Genomic DNA, 22976 nt, shown 5'->3' on the forward strand with positions numbered 1-22976 from the left:
TTACCGGCTCAAGCAAGGGGTCACTTGGTCAGCTGTAGCCCTCCGATCAAGGCACATATGAGAAATCAATTAATGAACGACTAAGGAGCCATAACAAAGAATTTATGTATTTTTATCTCTCTCCCTTTCTGTCTGTCCTTATCTGCCCCTCTCTCTGACTCTCTCTGTCTCTGTCACAAAAAAAGGGGGAAAAAAAGAAAATACCGAAGCTATGAGATAAATAAAAAATATTAAATGCTGCTATAGAAAAAATGGCTATCATCTACAAAGAAGCCCCATAAGGATGACATCTGACTTCTCAACAGAAACACTTGAGGCCAGAAGGGAATGGCAAAAAACATTCAAAGTAATGCAGAACAAGAACCTACAACCAAGACTACTTTATACAGCAAGGCTATCTTTCAAAATTGAAGGAGAAATAAAAAGCTTCCCAGACAAAAAAAAACTCAAGGAATTCATTACAACCAAACCAATGCTGCAAGAAATGTTATGGGGCCTGTTGTAAAGAAAACAAAGGGGGAAAATAATATAATGAAAGAGGAATAAAGCTTTAAAGAATAAAATGGTAATAAACAACTACATATCAAAAATAACCTTAAATGTAATTGGATTAAATGATCCAATCAAAAGACACAGGGTAGCTGCATGGATAAGAAAACAGGACCCATACATATGCTGTCTACAAGAGACACAACTCAAAACAAAAGATGCACACAGACTGAAGGTAAAAGGATGGAAAAAAATATGTCATGCAAATGGAAATGAAAAAAACAGCTGGGGTAGCAATACTTATATCAGACAAAATATAGACTTTAAAACAAAGGCTTTCAACAACCTAGAAGAAATGGATAAATTCCTAGAAAAATACAACCTTCCTAGACTGAGTCAAGAAGAAGCAGAAAGCCTAAACAGACCTATCAGTAGAGAAGAAATAGAAAAAACCATTAAAAACCTCCCCAAAAATAAAAGTCCAGGCCCTCACGGCTATACCAGCGAATTTTATCAAACATTCAAAGAAGACTTGGTTCCTATTCTACTCAAAGTCTTCCAAAAAATTGAAGAAGAAGCAATACTTCCAAACACATTTTATGAGGCCAACATAACCCTCATACCAAAACCAGGCAAGGATGGCACAAAAAAAGAAAACTACAGACCAATATCTCTAATGAATACAGATGCTAAAATACTAAACAAAATACTAGCAAATCGAATACAACAACATATTAAAAAAATAATACATCATGATCAAGTGGGATTCATCCCAGAATCTCAAGGATGGTTCAACATACGTAAAACGGTTAACGTAATACACCATATCAACAAAACAAAGAACAAAAACCACATGATCTTATCAATAGACGCAGAAAAGGCTTTCGATAAAATACAACACAATTTTATGTTTAAGACTCTCAACAAAATGGGTATAGAAGGAAAATATCTCAACATGATAAAGGCCATATATGATAAACCATCAGCTAACATCATATTAAATGGCACTAAACTGAAGGCTTTCCCCCTTAAATCAGGAACAAGACAGCGTTGTCCACTCTCTCCACTCTTATTTAATGTGGTACTAGAGGTTCTAGCCAGAGCAATCAGACAAGACAAAGAAATAAAAGGCATCCATATCGGAAAAGAAGAAGTAAAGGTATCACTTTTTGCAGATGATATGATCCTATACAACAAAAACCCCAAAGAATCCACAAAAAGACTACTAGAAACAATAAGCCAATACAGTAAGGTTGCAGGATACAAAATTAACATACAGAAGTCAATAGCCTTTCTATATGCCAACAATGAAACAACTGAGAAGGAACTCAAAAGAATAATCCCCTTCACGATTGCAACAAAAAAAATAAAATACTTAGGAATAAACATAACAAAGAATGTAAAGGACTTATATAATGAAAACTATAAACCATTGTTAAGGGAAATTGAAAAAGATATAATGAGATGGAAGAATATACCTTGTTCTTGGCTAGGAAGAATAAATATAATCAAGATGGCTATATTACCCAAAGCAATATACAAATTTAATGCAATTCCCATCAAACTTCCAATGACGTTTTTTAAAGAAATAGAGCAAAAAATCATCAGATTTATATGGAACTATAAAAAACCCTGAATAGCCAAAGCAATCCTAAAGAAAAAGAATGAAGCTGGGGGCATAACAATACCTGACTTCAAACTCTATTATAGGGCCACGACAATCAAAACAGCATGGTATTGGCAGAAAAATAGACACTCAGACCAATGGAACAGAATAGAAAGTCCAGAAATAAAACCACATATATATAGTCAAATAATTTTTGATAAAGGGGCCAACAACACACAATGGAGAAAAGAAAGCCTCTTCAATAAATGGTGCTGGGAAAACTGGAAAGCCACATGCAAAAGAATGAAACTGGACTACAGTCTCTCTCCCTGTACAAAAATTAACTCAAAATGGATCAAAGATCTAAACATAAGACCTGAAACAATTAAGTACATAGAAGAAGACATAGGTACTCAACTCATGGACCTGGGTTTTAAAGAGCATTTTATGAATTTGACTCCAATGGCAAGAGAAGTGAAGGCAAAAAATAATGAATGGGACTACATCAGACTAAGAAGTTTTTGCTCAGCAAGAGAAACATAACAAAATAAACAGAAAGCCAACTAAATGGGAAATGATATTTTTAAACAATAGCTCAGATAAGGGCCTAATATCCAAAATATACAAAGAACTCATAAAACTCAACAACAAACAAACAAACAATCCAATAAAAAAATGGGAAGAGGATATGAATAGACACTTCTCACAGGAAGAAATACAAATGGCCAACAGATATATGAAAAGATGCTCATCTTCTTTAGCTATTAGAGAAATGCAAATCAAAACTGCAATGAGATACCACCTCACACCTGTTCGATTAGCTGTTATTAGCAAGTCAGGTAATAGCAAATGTTGGAGAGGCTGTGGAGAAAAAGGAACCCTCATACACTGTTGGTGGGAATGTAAAGTAGTACAACCATTATAGAAGAAAGTATGGTGGTTCCTCAAAAAACTGAAAATAGAACTACCTTATGACCCAGCAATCCCTCTACTGGGTATATATCCCCAAAACTCAGAAACATTGATACGTAAAGACACATGCAGCCCCATGTTTATTGCAGCATTGTTCACAGTGGCCAGGACATGGAAACAACCAAAAAGCCCATCAATAGATGACTGGATAAAGAAGATGTGGCACATATACACTATGGAATACTACTCAGCCATAAGAAATGATGACATCGGAACATTTACAGCAAAATGGTGGGATCTTGATAACATGATACGAAGCGAAATAAGTAAATCAGAAAAAAACAGGAACTGTATTATTCCATACGTAGGTGGGACATAATACTGAAACTAAGAGACATTGACAAGAGTGTGGTGGTTACGGGGGGGAGGGGGGAATGGGAGAGGGATAGGGGGTGGGGAGGGGCACAAAGAAAACAAGATAGAAGGTGACAGAGGACAATCTGACTTTGGGTGGTGGGTATGCAACATAATTGAACGACAAGATAACCTGGACTTGTTATCTTTGAATATATGTATCCTGATTTATTGATGTCACCCCATTAAAAAAATAAAATTATAAAAAAAAAAAAAAAAAAAAAACAAAGGCTACAGTAAGAGATAAAGAAGGTGAATACATAATGATTGAATGAGCAATCCAACAGGAAGATATACCATTTTAAATATCTAAGCACCTAATATAGGAGCACCTAAATATATAAAGCAGAATTTGATGGATATAAAAGGTGAGATCAATAGCAATATTATAATAGTAGGAGATTGCAATACCCACTAACATCACTAGATAGATCCTCAAGAAAGAAAATTAACAAAGAAACAGCAGACTTAAAGGACACACTAGATGAACTCGATTTAATAAATATCTTCAGAACCTTTCATCCTAAAGCAGCAGAATATACATTGTTTTCAAGTGTTCATGGTACATTCTCTAGGATAGACCACGTGTTAGGGCACAAAAGCGGTCTCAACAAATTTAAGAAGATTGAAATCATATTAAGCATATCCTCTAATCACAACGACATGAAACTAGAAATCAACCACAACAGAAAAACTGAAAAATACAAAAACACATTAAAACTAAATAGCATGTTATTAAATAACAAATGAGTTAACAATGAGATCAAAGAAGAAATTTTTAAAATTCTACAAACAAATGATAATAAGCATACAACAACTCAAAATATATGGAACACAGCAAAAGTAGTATTGAGGGAAGTTCATAGCACTACAGGCATACTTTAAGAAACTAGAAAAAGTTCAAATAAAAAATCTAACCCTGCATCTAAAAGAACTAGAAAAAATAGAAAATAAAGCCCAGAGAAAGTAGAAGGAAGAAAATACTAAAGATCAGAGCAGAAATAAATTACATAGAAGCTAAAGAAACAATACAGAGGAACAATAAAACCAAGAGCTGGTTCTTTGAAAGGATAAACAAGATCGATGAACCTTAAACTAGACTCACCAAGAAAAAAAGAGAGAGGACTCAAATAAATGAAATTAGAAATGAGAGTGGAGAAATAACAACTGACACAACAGAAATACAAAATATTGTAAGAAAATACTATGAAGAATTGTATGACAAAAATTTAAACAACCTAGGTGAAATGAACAAATTCCTTGAAACATAATCTTTCAAAAATTAATCTGGAAGAATCAGAAAACCTAAACAGACCGATTACAACAAATGAGTTTGAAAGATTTATCAAAAAACTCCCAACAAAAAAAAGCCATGGGCAAGGTGGCTTCACTGGTGATTCTATCAAATATTCAAAGCAGAATTAACTCTTATCCTTCTCAAGCTATTTCAAAAAATTCAAAAGGAAGAAAGACTTCCAAGCTACTTTTCGGAGGTGAGCATAATTCTGATTCCAAAACCAGGCAAAGACAACACAAAGAAAGAAAATTATAGAACAATATCCCTGATGAATATGCATGCTAAAATTCTCAACAAAATATTAGCAAACTGGATCCCTCAATACATGAAAAAAATCATACATCATGATCAAGTGGGATTTATTCTGGGGAAGGAAGGATAGTACAATATTTGTAAATCAATCAATGGGTGATTTATCACATAAACAAAAGGAAGGAGAAAAACCACATGATAATTTCAATAGATGCAGAAAAAGCATTTGATAATATCCAGCACCCATTTATAATCAAAACTCTCAGCAAAGTGGGAATACAGGGGACATACCTCAACATGATAAAGGCCATCTATGACAAACCCACAGCCAACATCATTATTAATGGGCAAAAATTAAAAGCAATACCCTTAAGTTCAGGAACAAGGCAGGGGTGCCCCCTTTCACCACTCTTATTCAACATAGTCCTGGAAGTCCTAGCTACAGCAATCAGAAAAGAAGAAGAAATAAAAGGCATCCAAACTGGAAAAGAAGTAAAACTATCATTATTTGCAGATGATATAATACTGTATATAAAACACTCTAAAGTCTCGGTAAAAAAACTACTGGACCTGAACACTAAAATTAGCAAGGTGGCAGGGTATAAAATTAATACACAGAAATCAGAGGCATTTTTATACACCAACAATGAATTGTCAGAAAGAGAAATTAAGAAAACAATCCCCTTCACTATTGCAACAAGAAAATAAAGTATCTAGGAGTAAATTTAACCAAGGAGAATAAAGACTTGTACTCGGAAAATTATAAAACATTGATAAAAGAAATCAAGGAACATACAAACAAGTGGAAGCATATACTATGCTCATGGATATGAAAAATAAACATCATTAAAATGTCTATATTACCCAATCTATAAATTCAATGCAATTCCTATGAAATACCAATGACATACTTCAAAGGTATAAAACACATATTTCAAAAATTTATATGGAACCTAAAAAGAACACAAATAGCCTCAGCAATCTTGAAAAAGAAGAATAAAGTGGGAGGTATCACACTTCCTGATATCAAGTTATACTACAAGACCATCATACTCAAAACATCCTGGTACTGGCATAAGAACAGGCATATAGATCAATGGAACAGAATGGAAATAAACCTACAGCTCTATGGACAAGTGATATTTGACAAAAGAGGTAAGAACATACAATGGAGTAAAGACAGCCTTTTTAATAAATGGTGTTGCGAAAATTGGAGTGCTACCTGCAAAAAAAATGAAACTAGACCACCAACTTACACCATTCTCAAAAATAAACTCAAAATGGATAAAAGACTTAAATGTAAGCCGTGAAACCATAGGCATCTTAGAAGAAAACATAGGTAGTAAGTTCTCCGACCTCTCTTGCAGCGATATATTTGCTGATTTTTCTCCACGGGCAAGTGAAATAAAAAACAGGATAAACAAATGGAACTATATCAAACTAAAAAGCTTTTGCACAGCCAAGGACAATAGGAACAGAATTACACTTGATCTTAGCCAAAAGGCCGAGAAGCGATATTATAGGAACAGAATTAAAAGACAAACTACACAATGGGAGAATATACTTGACAGTACGTCTGATAAGGAATTAACAACCAACATTTATAAAGAACTTGTAAATCTGAACACCAGGAAGACAAACAATCCAATCAAAAATGGGAAAAAGAAATGAATAGACACTTCTCCAAAGAGGACATACAGATGGCCAATAGGCATATGAAAAAATGCTCAATTCACTAATCATTAGAAGAATGCAAATTAAAACCACAATGAGATATCACCTCACACCAGTCAGAATGGAGCTCATCAACAAAACAACACAGAATAAGTGCTGGCGAGGATGTAGAGAAATGAGAACCCTCCTGCATTGCTGGTGGGAATGCAGACTGGTGCAGCCTCTGTGGAAAACAGTATGGAGATTCCTCAAAAAATTGAAAATCAAACTGCCTTTTGACCCAGCTATCCCACTTTTAGGAATATACCCCAAGAACACCATAGAACTGTTCCAGAAGGAGAAATGCACCCCATGTTTATGGCAGCATTGTTCACAATAGCGAAGATCTGGAAACAGCCCAAGTGTCTGTCAGAGGACAAGTGGATTAAAAAGCTTTGGACATATATACAATGGAATACTACTCAGCCATAAGAAATGATGACAACGGATCATTTACAATAACATGGATAGACCTTGATAACATTATATGGAGTGAAATAAGTAAACCAGAAAAAACTAAGAACTATATGAACCCATACATAGATGGGACATAAAAATGAGATTCAGAGACATGGACAAGAATGTGATGGTAACGGGGGGGAGGGGAGGAGGGGGGAGAGGTGAGGAAGGAGAGAGAGGGAGTGGGTGGAGGGGAGAGGCACAAAGAAAACCAGATAGAAGGTGACGGAAGACAATTTGATTTTGGGTGAGGGGTATGCAGCATGTCAAAATAATCTGGAGATGTTTTCTCAGAATATATGTACCCTGATTTATCAATGTCACTGCATTAAAATTAATAAAAATAAGATTTTTAAAAATACCCTGAAAAAAAAAAAGCAGTGGTACATATATGCAATGGAATATTAGGGGCCATGCAAAAGAAGGAAATATTACCTTTTGCAACATCCTGATGGACCTGGAAACTATTATGTTAAGTGAAATAAACCAGGGAGAGAAAGAAAAACGTCATATGACCTTACTCATCTGAGGAATCTGAGAAACAATGTGAACTAAGGAATGGGATTAAACCTGAAGGGAAGGGGGAGGCGCTATGGGGAAGGGGACAAGGAAAATGTTGAGGGCAATACGGGAGAGGGGGATGCATTCAGGGAGACAGTAGAATCTATGTAAACACAATAAATTAAATAAATAATTTAAAAAAAACAATAGTTATCTCTGGGGTTAAAATTTCAAGAATTTTTTTTTATTTATATATTTTGGTACTATTTAATTTTTTTATAGGAATAATACTTTTCTAATCAGCAAATACAAATATATTTAAATATATATTGTAAAGCATAATGTAACCAATGGAATTATCTTCTATTTTGCCTCATTTTTCTAACCATTCAACAGACAGTTATTAAAAGCCTGTTGTTCTATTAAGTGCCACTATATTCGGCTATGACAATATAAAAACAAGCCTTCAAAGAGGATATGATCTAGTGACAGGAAGCTCCGCTCCTCTGCACACCTTCATTATGGCCCATAATCTCGGCTTGGCTTCCCAACCAACCAAGATAAAAAGAAAAATTTAAATTATGACCTAGATCAATTCCAGTTCTTTGTTTTCCCCTAAACTGACCTATTATGGATAGACATAAGGATGATAGCTGTCACTCTGTAACTAGGGGATGGTTACCTGAGATCCCTTCAGCCTCTGAATCCTCAAGTCTTCTTGACGTTTACTAATAGCAGAACTATAGTCACAAGCATTTTTATCTGACATATACTGTGGGTCAGACATTGCACTAAATTCTTTTTTCATGCTATTTTATGTCATCCTCATAACGGCCTTCTGAAATAGTTACCATGACATATGATATATTATCATTTTTTTACAGATATGACAGCACAGATCTGCTAAGGTCACCCAGCTAATACATGGCAGAGCCAAGATTACATGCAGCCGACGTCTTCAGAGCCCTCAGCAGTGCTGGGCATACAGTAGGCGCTCACACGAGAAGTGGTCACGGCAATAGTTGGTTGTTGGAGTAGCATTTGCTAAGCTGTCAGCCTGTGAAAGGAAACTGATGAAGCAAGGGAAAAACAAAACACAATTATGAGATTTGGAAAGTCCATGCCAGTGACCTGTCAAACTCATGATTTATGAAAAGCGTTAATGAAGTATAAACAATTCCAGGTGGGCCATTCAATCAGGCTCTTGATGGTGAGCTTTCACTGCTTGGGATCTGAGGGGCTACCAAACAGAATACTAATTCCTTATGAGAGAAAACTTCAGATTGAATTATGTTGTAATTATGAACTCATGAAGGGGGCTGGCAAATACGTAAGTCTGTGCACTGAGGTATGTGTTGGCTATAAGACCGGGTCCTCTCACATCAAGCCCTAATGGAATGCAGGATGCTCTGAATTCAAGTCCAAGCTTCAACTGCAGGGTTTGAGCTGTGGACCCATCTCACCTTCGGTTTCCTCTGGATGCTCTGAATTCAAGTCCAAGCTTCAACTGCAGGGTTTGAGCTGTGGACCCATCTCACCTTCGGTTTCCTCTCCAGCCTGTGAGGATACTGACGCTGCCCACCTCATAAGACAATGTGTGGAGGAAGCCAATGCAACAGGCAATTTTCACTGGACTTCTACCTCTTAATTTTTCCGGCTCAACTTCCACCTTCATTTCACCTGATAAATAATCATCTAGAATCTAGCGTGTGCTAGAAACTGTGCCTCAAAACAAAGTTGAAAAAGCATACCTCTGCCCCAAAGTAGCTCAAAATCTGCTCAGGGAGCTCAATTCTGGTAGAAAATCTACGGATAATTTCTCAGATAGTACATTTTTAGCATGCCACTTCTTTTTAAGAATAAAGACTGCCTACCTATTCCTAGATCAACTATAAAACCAACCTACCTTGTAGCCCAATCCATGACCTTCCCTCCTTTATAAACCTCTCCAGTTTAACTGTCTTTCCTTAACTCTGGATGACTACAGCATCAGCACTTAAAATCTGTTTTAGGCCTCAGATTTTTCTCAACCCCGTGCTGGGCACACAATACAAACAGGGAAAGGGGGAATTATTATTATTTAAATCTTCTTTCTATTTTAATAATGAGGTTGGTCTTCATTTACTTACTAAATTGCTAATTTCTCATATGCTCCCCATGTGTTTAGAAGTGAACAGGTCCTCAGAAGTCATCTAATTGAACACCTTATTTTCTAGATAAGAAAATTGCCATCAAGAGAGAGAAAATGATTTGTAGATTACAAGTCAGTTCACTTACTTATTTGATAAATATTTATTGAAAGTCTATTACATACCAGCACTATTCTAGGCCATGGTAGAAAAAAAAGTTTTATTAAGTGAGAGGAGGGGAGGCAGAGACAGGCTCCCACATGTGCCCCAACATGGATCCACCCAGCAAGCCCCATATGGGGTGATGCTCTGCCTATCTGGGGCATGGCTCCATTGCTCAGCAACTGAACTATTCTCAGTGTATGAGGCAAAGGCTATAGTGCCATCCTCAGTGCCTGAAGTCAGCTTGCTCCAATCGAGCCATGGCTGCAGGAGGGGAAGAGAGAGAGAGAAGCAAGAGGGGGAGAGGTGGAGAAGCAGATGGTCGCCTCCCCTGTGTGCCCTGACTGGGAATCGAATGTGGTACATCCATACACTGGGCTGACACTCTACCACTGAGCCAATAGGCCAAGGGCCTCATGGTGAAATTGACCAAGTCCCTACCATCATGGAATTTACATTATAATGGGAGATAGAGACTATAAGCAAATAAACAAATTAATATATGCTATAACTTTAAGTATAGGTGAATGCCATAAAGAAAAAGGGGGACAAAGAGATAGTAGAGTTGACATGTTACTTTAAAGGCCAGTTTGGCAATTTTTTATAAAACTACTCTTATCATACAATCCAGCAATTGTGCTCTTTGGTATTTACCCAAAGGTATTAAAAACTTATGTCCACACAAAAACCTGAACATGAATGTTTATAATAGCTTTATTTATAATGACCAAAACTTGGAAGCAACCAAGATGTACTTCAGCAGGATGAATAAACTATGGTATATCCAGACAATGGAATATTATTCAATATTAAAAAGAAATGAGTTATCAAACCATGAAAAGACAGGGAGGAAACCTAAATGCATGTTGCAAGTGAAAGGAGCCAATGTGAAAAGGCTACATACTGTGATTCCAATTATATGACATTCTGGAAAAGGCAACACTATGGAGACAGTAAAAATATCAGTGGTTTCCAGGGGTTGGGGTGAAAGAGATATGAATAAGGAGTACATGGAAGGTCTTTAGGGTAGCGAAACTACTCTGTGTAATACTATAAAGGTAGGTATATGTCATTATGCATTTGTCCAAACCCATAGAATGTAAACTATGGACTTTGGGTGATAATGATATGCCAGTGTAGGTCTATCAGTTCTAACAAACGTACCACTCTGGTGCAGGAGGTTGATAATGGGGAAGACTATGCATGTGTGAGGGCAGGGGGTATATGGAAAATCTCTGTACCTTTCTCTCAGTTTTACTGTGAACTTGAAACTGATCTTTAAAAAGTCTATTTTTAAAAAAAAGATTATTCTGGCAATGGTATGAAAAATAAAATAGAAACCAATGATGGTAGAATTAAGTAAATCAGTAAGGTGGCTATGCTAGCCTAGATAAGAGATGAAGGAACCCAGTACCAAGATGGTGGTAGAGGAGGTGGTAAGAGACGGTCAGAACTAAAGTATATTTTGAAAATAGGATTGACAGGTTTGTTGACGAACTGGTCGTGAAATGTGAAGGCAAAACAAATCTTTGACCAGATGATGCTGAGAACAGAAGATTGAGGAAGAAATAGATTTGAAATAAAATAAGTCTCTGCTCTGCACATTTAAAGTCTGAAATGCTGTGTTAGACACCTGGTTGGAAATGTTTTGCAACAGTCGAAGATAAATATCTAAGATTCAGGGTACTCTTGGGGCTAGAAATATTTATATAAAATTGGGTATCACCAGCTTATAGTGGCATCAAAAGCCATGGGACTAAATAAGATAACCAGTTAGATTAGATAGTAAAGAGAAGAGATAGTAAAGAGAACACTGTCCCCAGGAACATACCAACATTTAGAATCCAATAACAAAATATTGACAAGAAATCACATACCAGCATGGAAGTAGAAGGGACTTAAAGAAACAGATGAGAACTTAGATTCTCATCAGCCAGAGTCCTGAATCAGGAACACATAATCTTTTTTTCACCTTTTTTTTTTTACTTTCTGTTGAATTTATTGGGGTGACACTGGCAAATAACAGTATGCAGGTTTCAGTGGCATAATTCTAGAACATAGTATCTGTATACCATATTGTGCGTTTACCACCCCAAGTCCAGTCTCCTCCCAACACCATCTATTCCCCCATACCCAGCTGATTCTCCCTGCCCATCCTGGATGTACAACATTCATAATGTTGAACCAGAATACTGAAACGCTATAGCCTCTGCTCCTTTCTTGTGGGTATAAAGACAGAGCACAGAACCACATACATGTGCCTTCTCAGAGCTGAGTTAAGCTGATTGTGCTTCTCTGCTCTTGGTGCAGCCTCCTGGCCAAGATGAAAAAAAGCTCGTAACTACAACAGCAAGAAAGGTGCCAAAACATTCATAACAAATTCCCAGTACCAGATCATGGGTACCAGACAGGGCAAGGGAAAGAACTTATTATTAGGTGGAGAATAAGACCATGCCTTTGGCTTGGGAAAGTTGGGATCTTCCACACATAAAATGGATCACATTACCATGAAATGCTGTGGGTCAAACACTGTATTAGGTATGTTAAGGCAGCTGCAGAGATTTATAAGATAAATCTCAGATCTTCAAAGAGATGCCAGTCGAGTAGGCTTGAGGAGAAATTGGCTTAAGCCGAACACCTAATCCTGAAATGTGGGACAAGAAGCCTCACCCCACATTACCTCCCCCCTCACAATCCTGGAATCTCGCTATGAAAGGTGAGTTGGGTCTTCCATTATGCTATGCTAAAAGGCATCTTGGAAGTGCATACCTGAGAAAGAACTTGAGCAAGCCCTTATCTCTACCATCTGCCTCTGAGAGTCCTGGCCTCCTGTTATAAGAGTGTACAGCAGCAGGCCAATCAAAGTTGTCTCAGCAGCAGAGTGGATAAAGAAGTTTGTAAAGAGACCATCCTAGTAAAAAACAGGAGTGATTTTCTCAACTGCTTGACTGGCACCCTTCAAGAGCCCAGTTCTCAAGGCTCTCTGCCCCTTGGTAAGGGGATTTGGGTTCTGCTCCTGATTTTTCTAACCTTAAGGAAATTCTGTTTTTAATGGTTAAAAATTAAAATAAAATGTGTAGTTTTACTTCATAATTTATTGCATTTGCACGTGGCAAATAACTACCTTGTGTACCATCTCTCTCCAATATTTCACCTGTGGTAGGCATCATGAATCAATCACGATACACTTCTCTCCTGCATCAGGATGCAGCCTCAGAATCCTTTTCCTCACAGCACAGCAGGCCACACTATTAATCAAAATAACCATGTGAGGCGAAAGCTATGTCCCATCTCTGGGATTGTAGTTAGCAGCAGAGCATTTTGAATTGTACACAGCTATGGATCCTGGTTCTATCAGTTCTATCAACAGTTTCATTGTTCATTCGCTGTTTAACTTTGGACCCATTAGCTAAATCTCCCTACACTTCTGTTCTTCAGAGGAAAAGCCTATGTTCCTCCAAGAGCTTAGGATGAGAGGACATATTTGGATTGAGAGAAGTCAGGCAAGGCTTCCTTGAATAGGGAGCACATGGGCTGAGCTATGGGGAAGACAGGGGCACTGTCCCTGCAGGGAGGAGCATGCTGCCTGAGAGAAGTCCGTGAGGACAGAAGACAGAGATCAAGGATCATCAGGCAAGCGCCAGACTACATATGGTTTTTAGAACACATTAAGAATTTTGGTCATTTTCTAAAATGCCATAGTTGATCATACAAAGGATAAAAGCTTGGTGGCAATATGATCAATTTCCAATTTGGAGGGCATTTCTACTGTCTCCCTTATGGCAAAAATACATCAGGGAGAGAAAAGGGTTGAGGTGAGAAGACCAGTTAGGAGGTAGATGCGGTACTCAAAGAAAAGTTGTGGTAACTAAGACTAGAGAAGCAGCTTTAAAGACTGGGAGATGTGGAGAAAACTCAGAGATATATGAAAGATTAAGTTGATTGATTTAATGAGAGATCAAGGATAACACGAGGCCTTTTGCTTCGCCTTCCAGGGGGTCAGTGGTAGCACAAACAAAGACAGTAAACATTAAAGAAGAACAGGTATTTTGGGGGTTTTGTTTTGTATTTTTGTGGGAAAATATTTGCAGATCCAAGTAAAACTATTAAAAGAGCAGATAGCTTCATAAACTCAGTCTCATCGGCATACTTAATAAATGCATGAACTCTCACTTAGCCCAAAGTTCCCTCCAGCAGATAGATCACTGACTGAAGAAAGAACCAGCTGAGTCTCCCAGCCCAACCTGGACATATGATACCCAGAGTAATTCCATCTACCCAAATGCCTACCTACACTAAGAATACTTGCCCTTGCTGCTCCTGCCCAGAATCCCAATGCTGAGAAGCTGGATCCTAGAATCATAGAAGGTTAGCTCTAGAAGAAGATGTAAAGATCATCCTGTGCCACTGCCTGGCTATGTGGAATTGTGCTGGGATAAACCAGCTGGATAGAGAGGGTGCTGGCCTCAGAGAAAGGACACCTGGGTAGTTTTCTACCCATTAACACTCTGCTAAATACAATTTATAAATTTGAAAACTGAAGCCCAGACCCTGGCTGGCTGGTTCAGCAGTAGAGCATTGGCTTAGCATGTAGGAGTCCTGGTTTGACTCCCAGTAAGTGCACACAAAAAAGCAACTATCTGCTTCTCCACCCCTCCCCCTCTTCTCTTCCTCTTTCTCTCTTCTCCTCCCACAGCCATGGCTCCATTAAAGCAAGTTGGCCCTGGGTGCTGAGGATGGTTCCATGGCCTTGCCTCAGGCACTAAAAGAGTTCATTTCTCAAGCAACAGAGCAGCAGCCCCAAATGAGCAGAGCATCACCCAGTAGGGGGTTTGCCAGGTGGATCCTAGGTGGGGAGCATGCAGTAGTCTGTCTCTCTGCCTCTCGCCTTTCACTTAATGAAAGAAAGAAAGAAAGAAAGAAAGAAAGAAAGAAAGAAAGAAAGAAAGAGAAGGGAGGGAGAGAGGGAGGGAGGGAGGGAGGGAGGGAGGGAGGGAGGGAGGGAAGGAAGGAAGGAAGGAAGGAAGGAAGGAAGGAAGGAAGGAAGGAAGGGAGGAAGGGAAGGGAGAGAGGGAAGGAGGGAGGGAGGGAGGGAGGAAGGAAGAGAAAGAAAAAAAGAAGAGAGAGAAAGAAAGAAAGAAAGAAAGAAAGAAAGAAAGAAAGAAAGAATAAGTGTTGGGCAGATAAAATATATTATGCTCATTTTGTTAAAGATGGCGCTGCCCACGTGAGGCTGTCACCCAGGTGATATTAATGTGTGTTGAGAATCCTTGTAGCCTGGGGCTTGGTTTTGGGATTAAGCCTTTCTCACCCTTTTTGATGTGGGGTGGTACAATCCAATCATGCCTCAGAGAAGTGACTTTGTATTAGAGACTTTCCTATTTTGTTTATTGGATTAGAGGTTGTGAAGCTACAATATAAAGTGAGGGCAAAACGGGAGTTTGCTCTTGGTTCCTGGGATGATTAGCATGAGAGAGCAGAGGGAGCAGAGCAGAGAGTAGCAGAAAGAGGCCATGTGGCCAAGAGAAGCAGCCAAGATGGCGGAGTGCTGAGTGAGATGCCAGTTTGTGTAGAGTTTGTGTAGAGAGAAGGAAGGAGATGGAGAACTGAGGAGAATAAGGCTGGTGAGCTAGAAACCTTTGATTCTAGGAAACTTGGATAAGTCAGTAGCTTTGTGAGCACTGAATGTGAGTGGGTTTTGGAGCCCAGTGTGTATTTTTACTTGCCCGCTGGGTGCAAGCTAGGATTAAAGACTATGGCTCACCAGTTTCTGGCTCCATTGTTTCTTTACCGATGGTCTGAATCCAATGTGAACCTGCATGGGCCAGGAGGCTGCTCTGTTGGTGGCCCTGGCTGTGGCCACTGGCCCTACAATAAGTAAACTTAAGGTTTTGGAAAAAGATGGCAGCAGAGTAGGGGGACACACAGACACCTAGCTCTCACCACCAAACTGGAATACAAATCAATTTAGGAAAAATCAGCATGAAAAACCAACTCTGAACTACAAGAACAGCTCTCAAAAACCAAGGAGCAAAGAAGAAGCCACAACAAACTTGGTAGGGAGCGCCTGAATCTCCCCTGCTTACAGGAACAGAGGGGGGGTGAAGCTGAGAGCCCAGAGGGGATCTCACACAAGGGAAAAGAGCAGAAGCTACTGCTCACAGCCACTTGCCTGGCAACCAGGGAGTGAGGTGTGTTGAAAAGACCAGCTTATCTCCCAAGTGGAAAGGAAAGAGAGAGGGACAGACTTTGAGGGGCTAAGGAATAAAGGAGACGACCTAAGAAAGCTGACTCATCCATGCTGGAGGCAGCCATAGCTGAGGGAGGGACTGAACCTTTAACAAAACAGAGCTGAATTGCTTCCAGATCAGAGATCTCCGGACATCTATCCAGCTCCAATCAGCGCAACAAGACACAGCTGAAAACAGGAAGTGGGGAGGAGGGATAGTAACTCAGGTCTCCATGGAGATCTGAAATATAGCTCCCCCTACTGAAGCTGAGAAAACACTCTGCCCCCAGTGAGATTAGCTGGCTAAAGAGGCCTTCAGAGTCTCAGGTTACACCCACGCCATTACTGGATACAGTTTCAAGGAAGCCCCCTGCTGAGATCAGTAAATAAGACTATCACCTGTTAAGAAAACAAACAAATCAAGACTTCAAAGCTGCCCAAATCCGAAAGTGGATTACAGATAACAGCTGATACCAACCCAAGAAGACCTAGAAATCACACAACTGAAAACTGGAGGCAGACAACACCAAGCCTAGACTCAACCAACTGTACAAATAAAACACCCAAAAACAGATAATGAGAAGACAAAGTGCAATCCAAATGAAACCACAAGAGACACCTTCAGGAGATGAATTGAGTGATATGAAAATAATTAAACTTCCAGATGCGGAGTTCAAAATAATGATTGTAAAGATGCTTAGGGATCTTAGAACAACAATGGATGGTCATTATGAAAACCTAAATAAAGAAATAGCAAGTATAAAAAAGAATCAGTCAGAGATGACAAATACAATATCAGAAATAAAGACCACAATGGAAGGAATTAAAAACAGGATAGATAGAGCTGAGGATTGAATCAGCAAGTTGGAGGACAACTGGAATAAATGTATGAAAGCAGAGAATAAAAGAGAAAAGAGACTCAAAAAGTCTGAGGAAACTCTTAGAGAGCTCTGTGACAACATGAAGAGAAATAACATCCGCATCATAGGGGTGCCCGAAGAAGAAGAAAAAGAACAAGGGATAGAGACTTTGTTCAATCATATCATAGCTGAAAACTTCCCTAAATTAATGCAAGAGAAACTCTCACAAGTCCAAGAAGCACAGAGAACTCCATTAAAGAGAAACCCAAACAAACCTACACCAAGACACATCATAATTAAAATACCAAAGCTAAGCGATAAAGAGAAAATATTAAAAGCTGCAAGAGAAAAAAAAGTTATCACCTACAAAGGAGCCCCTATAAGGATGACATCTGACTTCTCAACAGAAACACTTGAGGCCAGAAGGGAATGGCAAGAAATATTCAAAGTAATGCAGAACAAGAACCTACAACCAAGACTACTTTATCCAGCAAGGCTATTGTTTAAAATCGAAGGAGAAATAAAAAGCTTCCCAAACAAAAAACAACTCAAGGAATTCATTACAACCAAACCAATGCTGCAGGAAATGTTAAGGGGCCTGTTGTAAACAGATCAAAGTGGGAAAAGAATATAGCAAAAAAAGAAATACACCTTTAAAGAAGAAAATGGCAATAAACAACTACATATCAAAAATAACCTTAAATGTAAATGGATTAAATGATCCAATCAAAAGACATATGGTAGCTGCGTGGATAAGAAAACAGGACCCATACATAGGCTGTCTACAAGAGACACACCTTAAAACAAAAGATACACATAGATTGAAGGTAAAGGGATGGAAAAAAACATTTCATGCAAATGGAAATGAAAAAACAGCTGGGGTAGCAATACTTATATCAGACAAATTGGACTTTAAAACAAAGGATATAGTAAGAGATAAAGAAGGCCACTACATAATGATAAAGGGAGTAATCCAACAGAAAGATATAACTATTATAAATATCTATGCACCTAATATAGAAGCACCCAAATATATAAAGCAGACTTTGATAGATTTAAAGGGCAAGATCAACAGCAATACTATAATAGTAGGGGATTTCAATACCCCACTAACATCATTAGATAGATCCTCAAGAAAGAAAATTAACAAAGAAACAGCAGACTTATTGGAAACACTAGATCAACTCGATTTAATAGATATCTTCAGAACCTTTCACCCTAAAGCAGCAGAATATACATTCTTTTCAAGTGCTCATGGTACATTCTGTAGGATAGACCACATGTTAGGGCACAAAAGTGCTCTCAACAAATTTAAGAAGATTAAAATCATAGCAAGCACTTTCTCCGATCACAACGGCATATGAAACTAGAAATGAACCACAACAGAAAAGCTCAAAAATTCTCAAACACATGGAAACTAAATAGCAGGATGTTAAATAATGAATGGATTAAGAATGAGATCAAAGAAGAAATTAAAAAATGCCTAGAAACAAATGACAATGGGCATACAACAACTCAAAATTTATGGGACACAGTGAAAGCAGTACTGAGAGGGAAGTTCATAGCACTACAGGAACACTTTCAGAAGCTAGAAAAATCTCAAATAAACAACCTAACCCTGCATCTAAAAGAATTAGAAAAAGAACAGCAAGTAAAGCCCAAATGTAGTAGAAGAAAGAAAATAATAAAGGTCAGAGCAGAAATAAATGACATAGAGGCTAAAGAAACAATACAGAGGATCAATGAAACTAGGAGCTGGTTCTTTGAAAAGGTAAACAAGATCAATGAACCTTTAACTAGACTCACCAAGAAAAAGAGAGAGAGGACTCAAATAAATAAAATTAAAAATGAGAGAGGAGAAATAACAACTGATACAACAGAAATACAAAATATTGTAAGAAAATACTATACAGAACTGTATGCCAAAAAACTAGACAACCTAGATGAAATGGACAAATTCCTTGAAACATACAATCTTCCAAAAATCAATCTGGAAGAATCAGAAAACCTAAACAGACCGATTACACCAAATGAGATTGAAACAGTTATCAAAAAACTCCCAACAAAGAAAAGTCTGGGGACCGATGACTTCACAATGGAATTCTACCAAATATTCAAAGAAGAACTAACTCCTATCCTTCTCAAACTATTTCAAAAAATTCAAGAGGAAGGAAGACTTCCAAGCTCCTTTTATGAGGCGAGCATAATTCTGATTCCAAAACCAGGCAAAGACAACACAAAGAAAGAAAATTATAGGCCAATATCTCTGATGAATATAGATGCTAAAATCCTCAACAAAATATTGGCAAACCGGATCCAACAATATATGGAAAAAATCATACACCATGATCAAGTGGGATTTATTCTGGGGAGGCAAGGCTGGTACAATATTCGTAAATCAATCAATGTGATTCATCACATAAACAAAAAGAAGGAGAAAAACCATATGATAATTTCAATAGATGCAGAAAAAGCATTTGATAAAATCCAGCACCCATTCATGATCAAAACTCTCAGCAAAGTGGGAATACACGGAACATACCTCAACATGATAAAAGCCATTTATGAGAAACCCACAGCCAACATCATACTCAATGGGCAAAAATTAAAAGCAATCCCCTTAAGATCAGGAACAAGGCAGGAGTGCCCCCTTTCACCACTATTATTTAACATAGTCCTGGAAGTCCTAGCCACAGCAATGAGACAAGAAGAAGAAATAAAAGGCATCCAAATTGGAAAAGAAGAAGTAAAACTATCATTATTTGCAGATGATGTCATATTGTATATAGAAAACCCTAAAGTCTCAGTCAAAAAGCTACTGGACCTGATAAATGAATTCAGCAAAGTGGCAGGATATAAAATCAATACTCAGAAATCAGAGGCATTTTTATACACCAACAATGAACAGTCAGAAAGAGAAATTAAGGAAACAATTCCCTTCACAATTACAACCAAAAAAATAAAGTACCTAGGAATAAACTTAACCAAGGAGACCAAAGACTTGTACTCGGAAAATTACAAAGCATTGATAAAAGAAATCAAGGAAGATACAAACAAGTGGAAGCATATACCGTGCTCATGGTTAGGAAGAATAAACATCATTAAAATGTCTAAATGTCAATGCAATACCTATTAAAATACCAATGACATACTTCAAAGATATAGATCACATATTCCAAAAATTTATATCGAACCAAAAGAGAACACGAATAGCCTCAGCAATCTTAAAAAAGAAGAATAAAGTGGGAGGTATCACACTTCCTGATATCAAGTTATATTACAAGGCCAATGTACTCAAAACAGCCTGGTACTGGCATAAGAACAGGCATATAGATCAATGGAACAGAACAGAGAACCCAGAAATAAACCCACAGCTCTATGGACAACTGATATTTGACAAAGGAGGTAAGGAAATACAATGGAGTAAAGACAGCCTCTTTAACAAATGGTGTTGGGAAAATTGGACAGCTACCTGCAAAAAAATGAAACTAGATCACCAGCTTACACCACTCACAAAAATAAACTCAAAATGGATAAAAGACTTAAATGTAGGTCATGAAACCATAAGCATCTTAGAAGAAAACATAGGCAGTAAGCTCTCGGACATCTCTCGCAGCAATATATTTGATGATTTATCTCCACGGGCAAGTGAAATAAAAGACAGGATAAACAAATGGGACTAGATCAAACTAAAAAGCTTTTGCACAGCTAAAGACAACAAGAACAGAATAAAAAGACAAACTACACAATGAGAGAACATATTCAACAATACGTCTGATAAGGGGTTAATAACCAAAATTTATAAAGAACTTGTAAATCTCAACATCAGGAAGACAAACAATCCAATCAAAAAATGGGCAAAAGAAATGAATAGACACTTCTCCAAAGAGGACATACAGATGGCCAATAGACATATGAAAAAATGCTTAACATCACTAATCATTAGAGAAATGCAAATTAAAACCACAATGAGATATCACTTCACACCAGCCAGAATGGCACTCATCAACAAAACAACACAGAATAAGTGCTGGCGAGGATGTGGAGAAAAGGGAACCCTCCTGCACTGCTGGTGGGAATGCAGACTGGTGCAGCCACTGTGGAAAACAGTATGGAGATTCCTCAAAAAACTGAAAATCGAACTGCCTTTTGACCCAGCTATCCCACTTTTAGGAATATACCCCAAGGACACCATAGAACAGTTCCAAAAGGAGAAATGCACCCCCATGTTTATGGCAGCATTGTTCACAATAGCGAAGATCTGGAAACAGCCCAAGTGTCCGTCAGAGGACGAGTGGATTAAAAAGCTTTGGTACATATATACTATGGAATACTACTCAGCTATAAGAAATGATGACATCGGATCATTTACAATAACATGGATGGACCTTGATAACATTATATGGAGTGAAATAAGTAAATCAGAAAAAAAACTAAGAACTATATGAATCCATACGTAGAAGGGACATAAAAATGAGACTCAGAGACATGAACAAGAATGTGATGGCAACGGGGGGGGGGGGGGGAAGGGGGAGGGGAGGTGGGGCAAAGAAGGAGAGAGGGGTTGGGGGAGGGGAGGGGCACGGAGAAAACCAGATGGAAGGTGACAGAAGACAATTTAACTTTGGGGGAGGGGTATACAGCACAATCAAATCAAATGTCAAAATAATCTAGAGATGTTTTCTCTCAACATATGTACCCTGGTTTATCTATGTCATTGCATTAAATTTAATAAATATATTTTAAAAAAATAAAATAAAAAATAAATTAAAAAAAAGAAAGAAAGAAAGAAAGAAAGAAAGAAAGAAAGAAAGAAAGAAAGAAAGAAAGAAAGAAAAAGGAAGGAAGAAAGAAAACTGAACCCCATTAAATTGTCCAAGGTTATAAAGGGCATAATTTGCAAGGCAAGAACCTAAATCCACATACTTCAAAAACTTGGCCTGACCTGTGGTGGCACAGTAGGATAAAGCATTGACCTGGAACACTGAGGTTGCCGGTTTGAAACCTTGGGCTTGCCTGGTCAAGGCACATATGGGAGTTGATGCTTCCTGCTCCTCCCCCTTCTCTCTCTCTCACCCCCACCTCTCTCTAAAAATCAATAAAAAAAAACTTTTCAGCATTTCCAGTTTTTTTAAAGTTCTTACATCACAGTTATGATAATGAGTATGTAGAAAAGGTATTAGCAAATCTGTGAATTTAACACCTGTCCAGACTTCTAGTTTCACACCTGCATTCAACAAACATGCACTGCATGCCATGCTGATGGGCTAAAGAGAAGGGTTGGTAGAAACTCAGATTTTAACTAATCCAAGGACTGGGTAAAAGGCCTGGCTATACAGGTGAAATACAGAGTTTTGACATTTCAATCTCATTTGTGGTAATTCAAACATATCTTCTAGCTTTCTAAAGGTAGTCCAAAGCTCCACACAAGAACCCTCTTTCATCAAATGACTTGCCATCATGAAGTCAAAGTATAAAAGCTCAAGTAGCCACAGGGATTTCACTTTTACACAGGGCCAAAGCACACAAAATGCGTGATGTCTACCTGCTCTCTGCAAGGAGAATGCTTCCTCGTGTGGGATCAGAAAGATTGTGTTCCACAAGTAACAATGTCCCTGTCTCATGAGGGTCATAGCTTTCTTTAGTTCAATGAGGCCTCTGAAAGTTCAGATCTCTATCAGAAACCGCCAGACAAATTTGAGTCCCTTTGATAACTGGTTATCAGTATGAAAACAGGACTTCTGGCACTAGATACTGCTGATGAACCACAGTAGGAAAGGAGTCTTTATTGCAATTCTGCCTGGAGTCAGCTTTTAAAAAGCTGAATAAAAGAGAAGAGCAAAGGAAAAGATTAACTGGAGCTTTCCAAACCTTAAACTTGCCATTGTAGTTTGGGTTTTGCACAAACTTCAGACTCCTTGTTCCTTTCACCACCTATCTAGGATTACTTACT

At 38.1% G+C, this 22976-nt stretch overlaps 1 pseudogene; it reads right to left on the reverse strand.

Annotated features, from left to right (window-relative positions):
- Positions 1–6338: 6338 nt before the first annotated feature.
- On the reverse strand, positions 6339–6486 carry LOC136336825 (U2 spliceosomal RNA; annotated as a pseudogene).
- Positions 6487–22976: the final 16490 nt, after the last annotated feature.

This window comes from Saccopteryx bilineata, chromosome 4, assembly GCF_036850765.1.
Source record: "Saccopteryx bilineata isolate mSacBil1 chromosome 4, mSacBil1_pri_phased_curated, whole genome shotgun sequence".
Classification (NCBI taxonomy): domain Eukaryota; kingdom Metazoa; phylum Chordata; class Mammalia; order Chiroptera; family Emballonuridae; genus Saccopteryx; species Saccopteryx bilineata.